This window comes from Anguilla rostrata, chromosome 3 (assembly GCF_018555375.3).
Source record: "Anguilla rostrata isolate EN2019 chromosome 3, ASM1855537v3, whole genome shotgun sequence".
In the NCBI taxonomy this organism is placed as follows: Eukaryota; Metazoa; Chordata; class Actinopteri; order Anguilliformes; family Anguillidae; genus Anguilla; species Anguilla rostrata.
In genome coordinates, this window is record NC_057935.1 from 45,044,586 (window position 1) to 45,061,894 (window position 17,309).

Consider the following 17,309-nt stretch of genomic DNA (forward strand, 5'->3'; position numbering starts at 1 on the left):
CGTAGCACACAACACCAATTGTTTTATTTGCACTGCAGTCTTCAAGTAAGGCGCCCTCACAACCAGAGGGGGCTTCTGATGCATGAAGAAGCACTGTCATTCTAGCTGCATGAAAACTCTCCCCTCCCTGGATGTTGCTAGTGCCAACTGTGTGTTACCCTGCAAGGCTGCAGGCCATAGTTGGCACTGGCAGTCTGGATTCCATGAGTCAGAAAAACAGCAGACCCTGTGGCTCTCCAAAATGGTAGCACACTCCTGTCACAGAATATATATTCAGGTCAACAAAATGGGGGTAAATCAGGAGAGATACAGTCATCAGAACAACATTTGAAACATGGCTGGTGTTCTAAATGATTGGCAAAATTGTCATAGATTTCCAGCAGCAGTGAAGTGCTTAGTACACCAAGTTCTTCCCACCAAGTTCTCAAAATGTCTGTGTGTGGGGGCATACTCCTACCTCAGCAGGACTCTGACATGAGCCCAAAATCCCATGCCAAGCCAACAAAGGCCCAGATTCACAATTCGAACAAATAGCAATCAATCCTTAACTCTGATTCACAATTACATGCTGTGCTGCATTTTCCCTTCACAAACACGCTTTGGCAAGTTAATTGCGGTTATTGCTGGGCACAAGCCAAACTGCATTTGAGAAGGGGGAATAAAACAAAGCTTTCAATTTATGTCAAAAAGAAGGACGAATGTTGATTGAATACAACCATAATCTGTCTCTCAAAGCCATTCCTTATGTCCAAAGTAAAAAGCCTTTCAAAAAGCTTATTTTTAGAAGAAATGAAAAAAGACCAATAGCCAATTAGTTTTTTTTACAGATATGGCTCATGAACACAGCTACTTCTTCACTGTTTTAAGTCAGAATCCATGCTTTCATAAAGCCAATATGATTTTAATAAAATACTAAAACACCACTTTGACTTCCCATCACAGAGATCAGAGTGCACAACCAATGACATTTCAGCTTTTATTCTAGTCAGAAAAGGTCAAAGCTGGCAACACCGATGACTGGTAGGAGGTACCATATGCCCCTGTTTTTTGTTACATTTCCTGATTCTTGTGGGTATTTGCTTTGATTTTTATGGATCTTGTCATTTTTTGAACAGAGATCCCATGGGTTTTTTTTTTCCTTTCAGTGACCTTGAGACTGAAAAATGCAACAAAGTATATGATCCATTGCACCTGACACTTACTTCTCCAGATGGTGCCTCAGCTATGTGACTGCAGGAGACAGAGGCTCCTCTTATGTAGCCCCTGTGATATAAAGCATCCATTATAGCAGCTGGGGAGAAATGGCCCTGCAGTCTGCAGCAAAAGGCCCAGTTTCTGAAACGCCAGGAGATGGGATTCTCTGGGACAGACTCTCACTCATCGTTACAGTGGAGAGGCCGTTAGTCACAGAAGCAGATGCACGGCCTCAAGATTTTTTTTTCTTTTTTTTCCGGCAAATCTTTCAAGGACACTGAGAATACCACAGAGGCACAGACTAAGAATATAACAAGCACAAGTCACATTAAAATTTCCTTCAGTAATACTAATGCTGAACACGATGCAGGGTATTTGATGTTACTGATAGAAACCAGGCAGAAACTCTTCTTGGCGGCATGGTGTGTGTATGCTGTTTTTATGTTTTTTTCCTAACCAATTTGTCAGGCTTAATTTTCTAAGCAGCTTTATAGACTGATGCTTGTTCTTTCATATACAGACTAAAAAGTTAAAAAAAAATTGATCTAGGATACACGCATAGCAGGTATAGATCATGTCTTTTAAAAATGTTGACCGCAAAATAAATAAATAAGGTCAGAAGCTGGTGTGAAATCCTGAAATGGATCAGCCCTCATCGTGTTTGAGCAAGCGCTATCAAATCTAATTTTGCACACACAATCACACAAAATGAATTAATGGGAATCATGTGTGAAGAAGATTTACTTAGATGGCTGACCTCTGTGGGGGAATCAATAATTGTGAGCATTGTAGTTATAGAAATCACTGAAGTTGACAGAATGACAGAAGCTGATGTGAAATCCTGAAATGGATCAGTCCTTGAGGTGGAACCCTGAAATACTCTGTGACACCTTCTGAAATGACACACAACACAGGCAAATAATTGATAACCCATTTTATGCTTGGTTTGGGGGATTTTGAATTGGCAAATCATTACTGAAACATTTTATTTTCAGCAATAAAGCAATTTAGCAAAAGTATGTTTCACTAGCCTACATTGACAAGGACAACCTTGAGTGTCTTACAATCCCATGATAATGAATTTAACTTTTCAACCATTATCCCGCATGTCTATACTGTATGTGGCTTCAACCTATGGATGCCAGTCTAGCAGAAAAAAAACTAAATTATAGAGCTGACATCTGAACTAAACCTCTGTCATACAGAAGTGTACACCTATGGGTGGAGGTTTAGTTGTTGTCAGGATGACAGGTAGTCCAGACGGAGACAGACGTGTGACAGTGATGAAGAGGGGGTATCCACCGCAGCTCATGCAACACTGACACCAACAACTGTCAGCAGAAGCAATGCGTTCTGACTGGATGCCACGGCAACTGTGCCTAGGCAACCTTCTCTGCACAAAAAAAGGACCACATTGTATTTTCAAGGAATGATTTGAATGTTAACCCTGTAAGACCCAGTCACTGATGCAACTGAAAAAGTATACCCTTTGAATTAAATAATCATATCATTTACCTTCATATGACCCCATGTCTCCCTAGTCCGTATGATACAGAAGGAAGCAGTTTTTGGGATCTGTATTGCTGAAGCTGACATCACATTTGTAGCTATTGCTTGTATATCCCATACTGCAATGTCTGGGAGTTTGTCACGCTCAAACTACCGAACACAATAATGACACAGGCAGAAAACACACTACAACTCATGGAAAATGGAGGGATAATACTATAATTTCCACCAATGCTTTTTTACACATTGCTTGATCAAGCACTATCAAAACTAATTTTGCACATATAATCACACAAAATAAATGAATTGTAATCTTGTTGTGAGGCGACAGTGCTACCCACCGCACCACCGTGCCACCCTGGATGAAGGAATAAAATTCTAATATTTTACAATGACGTCCAGCTGGTTCAATGACTCGATTAATCACATCTGTCCCTACATTTTACTGACGATACTTTCTTATTTATTCCGATAGTTTTTCCTCTTTCTCCTCCATGTTCATCAACTGCAGTCAAAATCTAAATAATGAAGGGGAGCAAAAAATGTATCAATGATAATGTATTTCAGTGACACTGCGCGACAGTGTACAACAGTGTTCGCCACAAAAGTCTGGATGTGTCAATTGAAAATGTCACTTATTTCGCAAGACACTTGTCGAAAGTGTTGTATGATGAAGTGTAAATTAGGTTGTACTGATTGTGTTGGGGATAAAAAAAAGCTTGTATTGTGGAGTAAGGTTGACCTGGCTTGAACCAATATCATAATTCTGAAATTGCAGCCCTTTGCAGAGTGTTTTATTGTGGAAATTCATATCATGATGACAATTTAAAAAAAAAACAATACATCTGGCAGCCCAAATATTAAGCCTTTCATAAATACTCTGGTTTGCATTTTAAAAAACCAGAGAGTATAAAACCATAAAGTAGCCCTCTCTACCAAAAATATGGCACCCCGTTGTTTAGAAATGCTCAATTCTACACCTTTAGATGGCCTGGATAAAAACGATAGTGTATTTAATTGATGATTCAACTTCACTATTACTTGGCCAGCATTACCTGCCCTCATCTGGATTGAGTACAAACTGTGTATTAATTATTTTCAAACCAGCTGAAGGATTGTCATAATGAACACAAAAATAGCACAGCTTGAGACTGCTTTGAGATGCCTTTGCATGATCAATACCACAATGCATTAATCATCATTAATGATAAGAGTCGCTAATGGTCCATCAGTTGAAAGTGTATGACTATCCAATAGAGCATATAATTCAGTTCACACTTGAATATCGGTGTATTTCATAATGATGAAGCATTGACACTGGTCCTATAATTTAAAAATAAATAAGCCATGACATTTAATTGATGTGAGCAAAATCCTTTCAAAACAAAGAGAAGCACATGTAAAACATTATAAAACATATATGTATCCACTGCACTATAACATACAACCAACCCACACAACAAATAATGCGCATGTACAGGCTCCACAGAAATCAAGAAATACATTGACATAGCCTGTTCCAACCTGCACAAAATATCATACTCCTCACTTCCACAAGTCAGTTACTACTGAATGTCATGAATACCATTTTCATGAATACAGTGTTAACCCACACAATCAGGGCCTGTGAGTAGATTAAAAGTATATATTTCCATTTTCAGGGGCTATGGTTTTAATGCACATTACGTTATAAGATTTTATACAGTGGGCAATGGTAATGAGTACCAGCTATGTAAAAATAACTTTGCTGGCCCAGTGTTACAAACATATTATTCTTGTTATCTTATGGCCACTCCATCAGATCCATTCTCCTAATGATAAAAAATGTCACCAGACAGCCGGCAAAAGCACTTAAAATGTATCAGTTTATACATGTTTTTTATTCTCAGACCAATGTCTGACAATTCAGCATGCTTCAAAAACTCATCTCGTCCTCAAGACTTACTGGCAGCCTAAGCACTCCCCTCTGCAAAGTATTCCAATAGAGCAGAGGACATAACTTTCATCTTTCCCCCTTTTTTCCTCTGCTCAAAGGTTTCTCAAAGGACATTCTGGTAGCTGGCCAAAAGAGTTGCTTTGAAAATCACAGTCGTAGCTACTAATAGCTATGACAATTGTGTTTCTGTGACGCTACAGCTGTGGCAGAGAAAAGGGTTTCCATGACCGAGTTCAATTCAGTAGGTGAAGTGCATGCTGTGCTGTGCCCTCGTTACATTTCATGCTGAACATTTGAGCATTTCACATTTACCCAGTCTCACTTCCCCCCCCTCCCAGTGACCACATGTCCATGCAATACCCTGAGCGAATTGTACTGCACAGCCACTGTATGATTTTAATACCCGCACTGGAAAGGTATAACAGCCCAGCAAGCACAAGCCATTGCTGCAACATTTTACAAGGTTGTGGTAAGGATGTGATGAGTAATAATGTTGCATAACCCTCAAATTGACAGAGAACACAATGAACATGAATGCCTGGAAGATAAAACGTAGAGACCCATTTCAGTTAAAATAGCTTTGCAGCAGAATTGTGACATAGGAAAACCTCAATGAAAGCCACAATACACAAACATATAAAAATTTAGGAAATTCTGGAATACATTTGAAACAAAAAGTCACACGAGATGATGTGACAGTTTTACCCAGTTGGCTTGGTGATCCCCCTCAAAGCGATAATTGCCTACATTTAGACACTAACGGCCCACATGGGTTGCACATTGATTCTCAACTATTGTTTGTGATTCCTTTGAATGTGGCAACATGTTGATATGAATTTTAACAGTGAAGACTTAAGTCAATGTGGTGAATGCATGTGCACATATTTCTGTTTTTGGAAGAAAAAATGTAACAAACAGGTTAAGTGGGTCTTTAAATAAGATACTGGTGTTACCACCAACATGACCTTGGTTTTATTTGGATAAAACCGTTAACAAAGTTGAATGTTTTGCAAAAGTTGAATGTGCATTTATCTCAGACCTATCCATTTTTTTCATTTTTAACAAACTGAACTTTCTAATCAACCCAAGTAAATCAAGCTCACCCTATTCATTACTTTAAACTTAAGCATGTCTTTCATGTTCATCTCTGTTGAGATCCATTTTGCGAGACCCAGGTAAAACCAGATTCACAAGCTGAGGTTCTGACGAAGCAAAGCAGGGAATTGGTATTTGAAATGGTGCCAATCACGTCGATAAGACCTCCATCTCACAAAACATTGATAAATGAAAGGCAGCACTGTTGAGCACCCAGACAAAATGAGGTCTCTGTGACCTTCAACCACACGGAGTGAATCACATCACTGCAACCCGGCCTGTGATAAAGGTTAATTGAAATCAGCTCCCGTGATATAGGACTGTCACTATGCAATTTATTCCAGACAGACATAAACATACTTTTGCTTTTCTTTAATGAGGCATTGACCCATACAGACAATGGCCTTGACAAATGGAATGTGACTAGCCGGGAGATGCTACACCTTCTGTTTGGCTTCTAAGGAGAGTGAAAACGGCACTGTCATCCATCACACCTTGAGCCGATTTAATGTTCCCTAAAGTCAGCTTCATGGAATTTTGGAAATTAAACACATTCCTATGTGGATTGTGTTCTTCCTTTCAGCTGAATGACGGCGTATTAGAAATTTTGAAGAAAATATAAAATATGAATACAATTACTACCAAATAATGACAGTAAAGAAATATTTTGTTTAGAATGAATGTGACAACATTCAACCTGTTAAATCTGATCTGCATTAGAAAACCAAAAATATAAAAGTGCTTTTAAAGGTTATTGAGGCCCGTTAGAAAACAAAAACCTATCTTTGTTATGTACCAACATGTTATTTCATTATGAGGATTTCCTGATTACTCAGAAGCACATTTTTCCTCCATACACTGGTACTTAAATGCTACCCACTTGTTATATTACAATTATTTGAAAGGATGCTGTTCGAAATAAAATATTTAGTTTTATGCCTGCCCACACAAGCATTGATTTATCCACATGCTTTAAAGGCCTACTGTGATTTGTTAATAAACATAATTAAACAAAGCCACATTTACACAGCAATCCATATTAACCAAAGGAGCATTGGAAATTAAGCAAATATGTAGATTAATTTGACAACCTGATCAGTAAACTTTAAAGGACATAATTATGAACTTTCAAAGAAAACAAAGTTAATTGAATTGGCATTAGCAAGGAATAGCTATTCTCTGCAGTACATAAATCTGTGCCTTTGTAAACCGTATGCATTAATTCAAATGAATATATGTAATACAACTTTTTAAAGAAATGAGCTATCAGTAACATGGGAATAAAAACATTTTTACAAAAGAAAATATAATTTGTAAAATAAATGTAAATATTATCCTTACCATCATCGTAAAAACAAGAAACCTGACATACAATTTTTTGAGAAAATATAAGTTATATAATGCATATATAATCCTGTATTTTTATGTCCTAAAGACCAAAGCTACTTTTAGTTTACTGGTTGGGTTTGTTCAGCACTATATTAAGGTGCTTTGATATTTAAGACTTTGGCATCTCTCTTCTCTCCAGATGGAAGAATACATTATATTTTAATATGCTTAGTATCTCTGAAGTATTCTGCATTAAAGAAATCTGGCACATTTACATTTTCGCCTATTTGAATTGGACAAGGCTGAAGGCTATTGCTACAACATTTTTCTGTCAATTTTTTACTAATAGGCCTGGTAACAGGCCTACATTTAGCTAACTGAACAGATTGTTTGCAATACTACTCAAGCTCTTGATCCTAAAAACTCTCTTAAGATCTTGCTTTTGAACAGCACTTTTCTCAATCGTATCCAGACCAGGTTGATGAGCTTCTTTTTTTTTAAACCATCAACATTCTTCACCACAAAGAATCTCAGCAAACAACAGAGACCTGATGTGGGCATTGTATCATTCAAAACGTCTCCCACCATTATTTCTGTTACATTAAGCACAGCATTATTTACAATACTTCCCTCAGTCTGTATGAAGTTTCTCTGGCAAGGTCATGTTTTCAGGCTTTGAATCATCAGAAGCACCTGTCTTACTCTTGTTTTACCAGCATGGCTAAGGTGTTTCAGTGCGCCCTCTTTGGCAAGCAGTTAAATACCATTGTGCACAGTAAAATGCCCAGTGTTGATTCAACTCTTAAGAGAAAACACTCTGGAATACGGGACTAAATGTTATCTATTAAGTGTTAAATTAACACTATACATTTTAATGTGTGCGTTCCAATTAAGTTGTGCTCTCAAGTTTAACAATGTGCCATTTTCTAATATAAGCAAACACCACTAAAGTATATTTCTCCTTAGCCCCAATGGCACAGTGATGTAAGCGCAGTGATATTACTGTGATGCACGTTTCCCTGGAACAGTCATGAGAGCAATATGATCTGTCACCATATACTTGAATATCTTCACTTAGTGGCTACGCTACCCATGAATGATGCTTAAGGGATTTTATGGATTCAGTTCACAGAGGAGAGAAAGATCTCTTACTGCTAAACCTTCATAATCAATAAATCAGAAATTCAAGTTTATTTATTTTCCATTTCTATGTATTAACAGTAAGCTGGGCATAAAAAACGTAATTGGATTTTAGTCAGGTTAAACATAAACCATTGCTACAGGCATTAAAAATGATTTCTCGCCTTGATGTTGGTCTTTGAGAAGGAAATGTAAACAAGTGTTACATTTTTAGAGCAATGCAGTTTTCATAAATCGGAATTCTCACAACTTGCTATGTGAGACCTGAAATGGAGAACCAAACACACTGAACTCTGTTCATCACAGTGAAAACTGTATGCTATTCCTATCCAACTATACCACAAAAATGTAATGTCATACATTTTACAAAGGTTGTTTTGTTGCCATATTGCATATGATTGCTCAAGTCCAGACAGCAATTTCTTTGAAAAATAATCTCTCCACTAATTGTCTTTCTCTAGTTATGTCTCACAGTGTTTGGTAGAAAAATATATTCCCATGTTCCTGAAAATTCACCTTAAAAAAGGTTTCATTCTTTACGACAACCTACTTCAGTTGTACACTGGCAATTACTGAGGAATACACACAAAAGAAACTGAAAACTAATTTATCATTTATTTACAGATTTTATAAATGCAAAGAGATCCTGTTTTCTCACACTATCTCAGAACTCTCATCAGGTATGCCTACTGTGACCACATAACAATAAGATTGCACCAATGAAAGGATGCTTTAAAAGGCGTTACAGAGTCCTTAAACCAATCTGAGCATTTTTAACCACCACTGTGCAAAGCTACTTCTGGCAATACTGGCTTTTTGCTACCAACAACACTATAATGCTATAATGTTTGGTAAGTGCATTCAGGAATATCTGCTTAAATATCTGCATGATCAAAAGGGGCAGGGAAGACCATTTTAAAATTTGTGTCCAGTGCTCCCTCATAAATGTGCGAAGAAAATGTATCCAATAGTGAAATGTATCCAATTTATTAGACATCAGCAGTTTCATTAGTAAAATTCTGCATATAAAAAAGCCCCACAATCTAACAACAATTCCCTGTCAAATCATCAGAAGACAGCCTGAAATAAAATTTGAATGTGATTAGTTGTAGATGTAGTAAATGTGGTTAGACACTGTAGCTGTAGTTTCATGGAAAGCATTCGCTGTAATATGGATCTTCTATTTTATATACAGCAACAAAGGGGAAAAGCTACAGCCAAGATGCTACAAAAATGATCTTACTCAGAAAATCTATCATCACTTTAGCACATAAAGATGGGAGGGAAATGCAGAAATTTTGGGTTTTCATCACAATTTGCCACATACAGAGAGGGCCTCCACCAGTCACACAAACAAGAAAACAAACAAATGAAAATGTTCACCCTTCACACAGGTTTCAGACAAAAATAATAAACTAAAATAAAGTGAAAACAAAGCAAATCTCAGCAGGCACTCTCTCTCTCTTAAACTCACTCTTTCTCTCTGTCAAATTCAAATTCAAATTGTGCGTTATTGCCATGACAAATAACATTGTGCTGCCAAAGCATAGTAAACAATATTGAGAAACATATTTTTCCTTGATTTGGCTCTGTACTCCTCAAGTTTAGATGTGTAATCAAACAATAATTCACATGGGGTTACATTCTCAGCTATTATTTAAGTGGATTTTTATACTATACACTTTGCATTCACCATGTAGACATTACAGCACTTTCTATGGGATCATTGTCTTGCTATAGGATGAAGCGATGTCCAATGAGTTAGGGGGCATGTGCTTGAACTTGAGCAGATAAGATGCTTCTGTACACTTCAGAATGTGCTCTACAGCTGCTATCTGCAGTTACATCATCAATGTAAAAACACAAGTGAGTATCTGTGGCAGCCATGCATGCCCGAACTATAACACCTCCCACCAGCAGGTTTCACACATGAGAGGGGGCGCTTTTGGATCTTGGGCAGTTCTTTTGGGCCTCCACACTTTGCTCTTGCCATCACTCTGATATAATTGAATCTTTGTCACATCTGTTCACAAGACCTTTTTTCCAGAACTCTGCAGGCTCTTTTAGCTACTTCTTTAGCCTACAGATTCATTATAATTCAGTAATAGTTAGCTCTCTGGTCTTCGTGATGGCGTATGCTTATGACTCCAAATGCAATCCCCACAGATGAAAACAAAGGCTAGAACCAAGACTAGACAATCCATGCAAAACGAAACACTAATGCAACAGTTAACACCAGTCAGTCATCTGTTAACTTGATTTTGCACAGCTGAAGATGAGGGATATTAATGTAAAAACAGCTGTTTCTGTGAAATGGTAAATCATAAGCATGTAAACACCTTTCTGTGACCCGCCACATAAATGACCTTGCTCAGTTTTGATTAAATTTGTATTTTGAATTCTACCTGATCCAAGTAAAGTGCACAATCTGTAAACAAGCACTAATTGATTAATACTGTGCTTGCTGAATTATTCATGCAGATATGACTATTGATAAAACAACATGAATAACACATTTTTTCTTTAGTATGGTAACCAATTATGTACACTATATTGAATGCAGTGTATAAATCAACACGCCTTTGCAAATATTGATATTTTAAATGTGGTGCAATAAATCACATTTTCCTTGATCCATGGCACGACACACACACACACACACACACACACACACAAATAGAACAATTATCCAGTATGACCATGTAGGACAGTTCACAGAAGTCTGCCTCTTACCAGATCAGTTGCAAAATATCATACTGGGTCAGCATTATATGAACCTTAGGTTCACTATTATACAATATAATCACGTTTTGTATTGTTGGAAAGCCAAGAAGTTGGAGTCTTTGGTGTAGGGGTGCTGACTAAAGATCTTGATACCTCTGGGTCAGTGTCCAGCCAGATACAAAGGTTAATCCGGTGTAACATGCTTACAGGAATAGTGCAAGCAGGATCATTGATCTGTACTGTTTTGTCATGAATGTGTCTTTATCTAATGACTTGGTGTTTTGCTTTTATCTTTTAAGTATATAAGGGGAAACGTGAAATGGTTCAGGGAGACTCATCTACACGGTCTCATACACATATGCGTATAGCCATTTATTTAACTTTCAGGCCGATTGACCAAGAGGGGGTGTGGCGATGGGCGTGGCCTATCACAAAAAGGGGCATAACTCCCGAATGGATTCACAGATTTGCACAAGATTTTGTGGAAAGGTTGGTCATGAGCCAAAGAAGAGGTCAGTGTTGGTGTGTGTGCATGCGCCTGTGCGGTCGTAGCTATTGCGGATTGGCGCTTGTTTTTTCCTTTCCTTGTCTCCTTTCCTAATAAGGAAGGCTAAACGGGTCAAAAATATGTGAAATTTGACGTGTGGAATCTGTCAAAAACGACTCATTTCATTCAATTATTTTATCTTCCTTCCTTGCTTCATTTCCTTGTATGGGTGGAGCTAGGAGCATGGAAAGGAAGCAAGGAAAAGACACAGGGACAAAGGAATTGAAGAAACATGTATAAGGAAATTTGAACATCCTTGCTGTTATCAACCGTTAGTTTGAAGCCACATCAGTAACAGACGTGGCAGATGGGGAGAGGTGGATACACAGGTCGATCATTATACGTCACACAATCTGAAAAAAAAAAAAAACTTCCGCAAAGGATGCACTCTTGTTTCCTTGCTCAAGAATACTTCACGAGCCTCCTAGCTCCTAGAAGGAGCATTTAACAGGTTTGAATGTCCTCAAAGATGGCACACCCCAATCAATTTCTGGGTCAGTCAAGCACCTCAGAGACAAAGGACACATAAAATAAGCAATTGGAGGGCACCCACATTGACCGACTGATTCCAGATATCAATTTCACATATTTTTTGACCCGTTTGGCCTTCCATACTAGGAAAAGAGGCAAGAAAAGGAAACAAGGAGGTGAAAAATAAGTGGTTGGAACACACCCCTGGTCTTCAATGAAAATTCTGTTCTCAGTTCACCCACCCAGCTAAAGGTACAATACAATACATGTTAGAAGTGCCACACTAAAAGCTACATAGTGGTGACCACCCTGGGCTTGAAGTTGGGTCATAGAGGTAACGCCAGACTGAATGTCATTTGTGAGCAGAACAGAAACATACTGCATATCCACTATTGCATGTGCACGTTGAGCCCTGTTTCGAAGGAAGAAAAATAAGTTCAATGCTTTCCCCTAGGATAAATTATGAGTAGGGCAAAAACATACTCTACATCTTGTAAAAACTAAACTGCAGCATTACTGTTGTGGACCATTGCAGTTTAGTAGAGGAATGTTCCTGCCTGCATCTCTTCAAAGAACATGGGCTATTGGCCATCAAGCGTATTGAGGTCAAATAGGCCAAATGCCCAAGCAGCATAACCTAGTGAGAAAATAGGCTGAGTCCCAGCAGATAAATACATTTCATACCATGCATAAAAGCATAATGAGCACTTAGCAAGATTTAATTTTCCAGCATAATGAATGCTACATTTACCATACCTCTAGCTGACAGATGCATTGCAATTTCATGTTTAAAAAAAAAAAAAAAAAAAATTAAGATCACAGTCCAGTTAACTGTGGCTGAAACACAGATTCATTGAGACCGTGTAACAGTTTACATTCATTTTACATTCATTGCAAGGTCAGTCACTCATAGATCTATTTAATGTGTGCCAAAGTAACTTCAGTTGATGGTTAAAAAAGGGTCTAAGCAATTGTTGTTCATTACTGACTAATGCACAATGCATCATCCTGAGAGTTTCTAATGCACCGATTTCTCCACCAGCATCCATTCAAGAGTTTGATAAGAAAACAGGATTCGATAAGAACCGGATTCAATAAGCAGAATCAGATTGGTAATTGGAATCGATGAAATCAAAAGAATACCCAACCCTAGCATCAGTGAAATACAACTGAAGTGGATAATATTTATTGTGTCTATAAACAATTTATTTGACAACAAAATAAAAAACATAATCAATGCATTAGGTTTTTATCCAGCAAAGATGAGAGGTTCCCAGTTCTCAGCCAGTCATTACATCACTTGGTCAAGGAGGTTTTCTTGAGGTGCCATACATGTGACAACTGTGCCTCACCTGAACAAGTATATGAGACATCACAAAATTGCCTGTTCGCATAAGGTCTTGGAGTGGGTTTAAAGGGAAAGAAAGTGGCCAATCTGATTTGCTGAAACAAAACTAGAACTCCACCACACCACCAGATAAATTATTCATCTTAAACCAACCCTTTAAAAATTATGCAACGGGGCACTACCTTGTCTTTTCATGACATTACCAAAATTGAGCTGGACCCGCCTTAATTCACCAGTGCAATGTGTTAACGCAAAGCTTTCACAGCTGCACCTCAACAGCGAAAATAAGGCCTGTGATGTTTAAATTACATATATATGGGGTCTTTTAGGCTGTGAAAAGACACAATTCCCTACAGAAATATTGGTACTTTCCGGCAGCACAGGACAGTGAAATTGGTAGTTGTACAGAGATTTCTCTTTTCCTTCATGATCTTCGAAGTGCTTGTTCTGAGTGGGTATTTCTGGGGGACTATTTTTTTTTTTTTTTGAGAGTGTAGACTGGCACTAGTGTGAGGGGCAGTAATACTTTGATAGATTTAGGTTTCTGTTTGTTTCTTACTGTTTCTTAACGAGTTGTAATATTAGGTATCCCTCTAAGTTCCCACTGCCATTGTCTATGATGAAATCAGAGAGATGGAAGTCTTTTATAGTTTCCTTTTGTTTAATGCCATTTTCTTTGTTTTCATTTTGCCTCACTATAGCTCGATATGTACCTCAATATAGCTATTTAAGTAATGCCATGCTACTTGCTGCTGCATTTCTCCCTCATAGCAGTTACGCAACACTTTCATGAGATGCAATTGATATCGCCACTGGAAAACTAAAAGAAAAGCCTTTTTTCAGTTAGCTTGCTAGCAATTGTGGGTGAATGTTTTGCTATTAGATGTAATCTACATGCATATACCTGAATTGTGCCTTTGTGTGTGCACTTTGATAATGTTTCTTCAATTACTCAGTAGCCTGGGACATCTTGATGTGAAGAGTGTTTAAAATAAAAATAGAATGGATTGATTGGATATGTTGTTTCATTCATACATATTGGTGTAATTGTTTTCTCTCCTCCCTAGAGGAAAACCTACCGCAGCAAAATAACTATTACTTGGAATAAGATTCAACTTCCAGCAGGACAATAGCCACAAACACAAAGACTATATCATAGAGAAAATGGCTAAAAAACTAAAAGGTCAATGGGCCTCATTCACCAACCGTTCTTAAGAAGAATTTTCTTCTTAAAACCTACTTACGCAGCTTTCACGAAGATTCTGGCATTCACCAATGTTTTCTTATTTGGGATTTGTTCTTGGGTAAGAACAGAATCTACGCACACTCAAGAGCACACTTACGCACATTTGAGTGCTGACATGTTTGTGCAAAATAATTGGTTATTGCGTTTTCTTCAATTCTACAGTTGTATAATATTATAGGATTTAAATTACAATAGTATTTTTTTCATTTATAATATTTCTTAACAATTATTTTCATTATTTTACAAAGCATTAAGGTGCCAGGTTCCACCTCAGAGGGTGGTTGCCTCAGCGGGAGTAAATGATAAAAATCAAACCATTGTAGTGACCTTTTATTTTTGGGGGTTTCAATTATGCAATGTTTGGTGTATAGGCTACTGCAAAAGCAAATATTTAAATTTTTAATACAAACTAAGCACTTCAGTAACACTTCTTAAACACATGGACATGTTGAAGAAGAGAATGTCACTAGGGGGGCGACACCAAAATGACTGGCAATACATGTTTTGTGCAGCGACGGGTTTACTCCGATGCAATTTACTGCCAGTTGATTTAATTAGCGGTATTAATGTGACGAGAAGCGCTTTGTTGTTTGAATGCCTTGCGCCCACTCCCACCAGTATTTATTTATTTATTTATTTATTTTTTGCCTCAGATTTGACATCAAACCATTTTTTTTTCCTTCATCAGTTGTGTGCCCTTCTCCGGATACAGCGTTCACTGAACGGGTAATATCATCCCATGTATCTTTATTTTGTGTTATTTCATATCCACTACTGACGCTACTAAATATGACAGGTCGTTTGCTGTTCACTTCCCGCAGCAAAACCTCCACTTCAGAACTACTGAAGTTTTTCTTACATTTGGAGTCCGGTGCTCCACCGTCTTTAGATTTTCATTTGGGCACTGCTGACTTTGTTCGCTCTCAACTTTTCTTTTTGATTTCTGTGTGTGCACATGGCCCTCCAGCCCTTTTATGGGGGGGAGTTTACCTATGCTAATTAGGAACAACTGGCACGCACTTTACAGTTATGAGGACAATGGGATTCATCATTTTAAGAACACATGTGCGAACAAATCTGCGGTTTAAGAACACGTCGTGAATCTGACGTAGACTTTTCTTAGGAATTTTCTCAAGAACAAATTTAAGAAAACTTATATTGGTGAATGAGGCCCAATGTCCTGGAGTGGCCAAGTCAGATTCTGGACCTCAATCAATTTGAAAATTTGTGGCAGGACTTGAAATTTGCCTTTCACTCACAGTCCCTATACAACGTTATAGAAATTAATAAATTTAGCAAATAATAATGGCCAAAAATTGCAGTCTCCTGACGTGCAAAGATAACAGACTTTTTTTCAATAAGGCTGTAATCACTGCCAGTTGGTGCCTCTTCTACTTACTGATTCAAAGGGATTTATATTTGCAATTAATTCACAATGTAGATCAATGTGTATAAATTTGTTTTCACTTTGATATGAGTGGCAAAAAAATTAAATAAAAAAATCATAATGCACTGTGATTTGATGTTGTAAAAAAAAAAAAAGAAATCTGAAAAGTCCAAAGTTGGAGAATACTTACAGTATACCCATTGTTATTGGTAGAAAACTATTAAACTCTGGAGGTTATTCTCAATTATCCAATTAATTTAGTCAGAAAGTGATCTCAGTGAAACAGTGGCAAGAATCCAAATGCCAAGTCCATGATATCTCACAAACAATTGTTGCCTGAGAATTTGTATTGTCACCTTCAGGAATATCATGTTGCCATGGGCATGATCGATTAGTGTATAGTCTGTCAACAACAACAACAACAAAAACATGCAGAATGCCTGTTTGGAGTACTTAAAAGTAAAGAAATGTTAGAACAAAAAGAAAGATGTAAATCAATTGTGTAAATGCAGTCAATGTGTTTTGTTTTCACAACCTTTGGCAAATTTTCAAGAACACGCGTAAAGGATAATTTACCTTTCAAGGGCATCACAATGGTGTAAGGACTGGGTGCCATTTTGGACCAACTGGTCAGAGTGATGTCACAATCACATGATCTCGATTGGACTTACTGATCACATGGTGACTGGAAGCAGTACGTCACTTCCTGTCCTATGAATGTGCGTTCCCATCTCTTCTTTGCTGCTCAACTGGAGAGACATGTACAAGGCACTGTCTCCAAAAGAAAAGACCTGCCTGTATAGGAACACGCAGGGAGATGCACTGTCTTTCACAAGTTATAGCCATGACCAGTGGTTTGTAGCTCCAAATAAACGTATTAAGAAACTGCATCCACACAGGGTCGGTTTACCAACTTTACACATTGCTATCATTCTTTAGCATAGCAACAAGTAAATGCACGTAGCTTGTGTAACATTACCTTGCTGCGACAGTGAGCCACACAGCTTCCAGGCTTCCAAAAAGGATGGAAAAACCAGCAAGAAAGACCAGGACAGAGACCGGTTTTTCTACAGACCGTGTAACAAAGAACCAGAGACGAGTGCCCAAGTCAGAGTTCTCGTGGATAAACCAGCAAGGTCAGTTTCACTGCACTCCTGCAGTAAGACTGACAAACATACAGGGATCAATTAGCTGAGGGAACTTCTGTTTGTTCTTGTTTTCAAAGAAGTGTGTTATTGATTGTATATAATGTTGTGGTTATAATATATCACATTGCTTGTTAGTCAGCTACAGACTCTCCTTCACTTTGAAGTATGATCTTGCATATTTAGAATGCCAAGGTGCACTGAGATTAGCTAGACGTAGCTAACTTGAGTAGCCGTT

General features: G+C 37.8%; 1 protein-coding gene and 1 long non-coding RNA gene across 4 annotated transcripts in view; one reads left to right on the top strand and one right to left on the bottom strand.

The window, feature by feature from the left end:
- LOC135250978 (uncharacterized) overlaps positions 1 to 17,309 on the top strand; it is a 101,320-nt gene that overhangs the window by 37,362 nt on the left and 46,649 nt on the right. The window contains exon 1 of one of the 2 annotated variants that reach the window (XR_010329054.1): positions 16,662 to 17,062. The exons of the other annotated variant lie outside the window; for it this stretch is intronic. This is a non-coding gene — a long non-coding RNA (uncharacterized LOC135250978). Of the gene's footprint in view, positions 1 to 16,661; positions 17,063 to 17,309 lie in introns of those variants that run through there. 2 annotated transcript variants of the gene reach the window in all.
- LOC135250977 (neuroligin-4, X-linked-like) overlaps positions 1 to 17,309 on the bottom strand; it is an 87,044-nt gene that overhangs the window by 32,529 nt on the left and 37,206 nt on the right. The gene's annotated exons all lie outside the window — the stretch shown is intronic.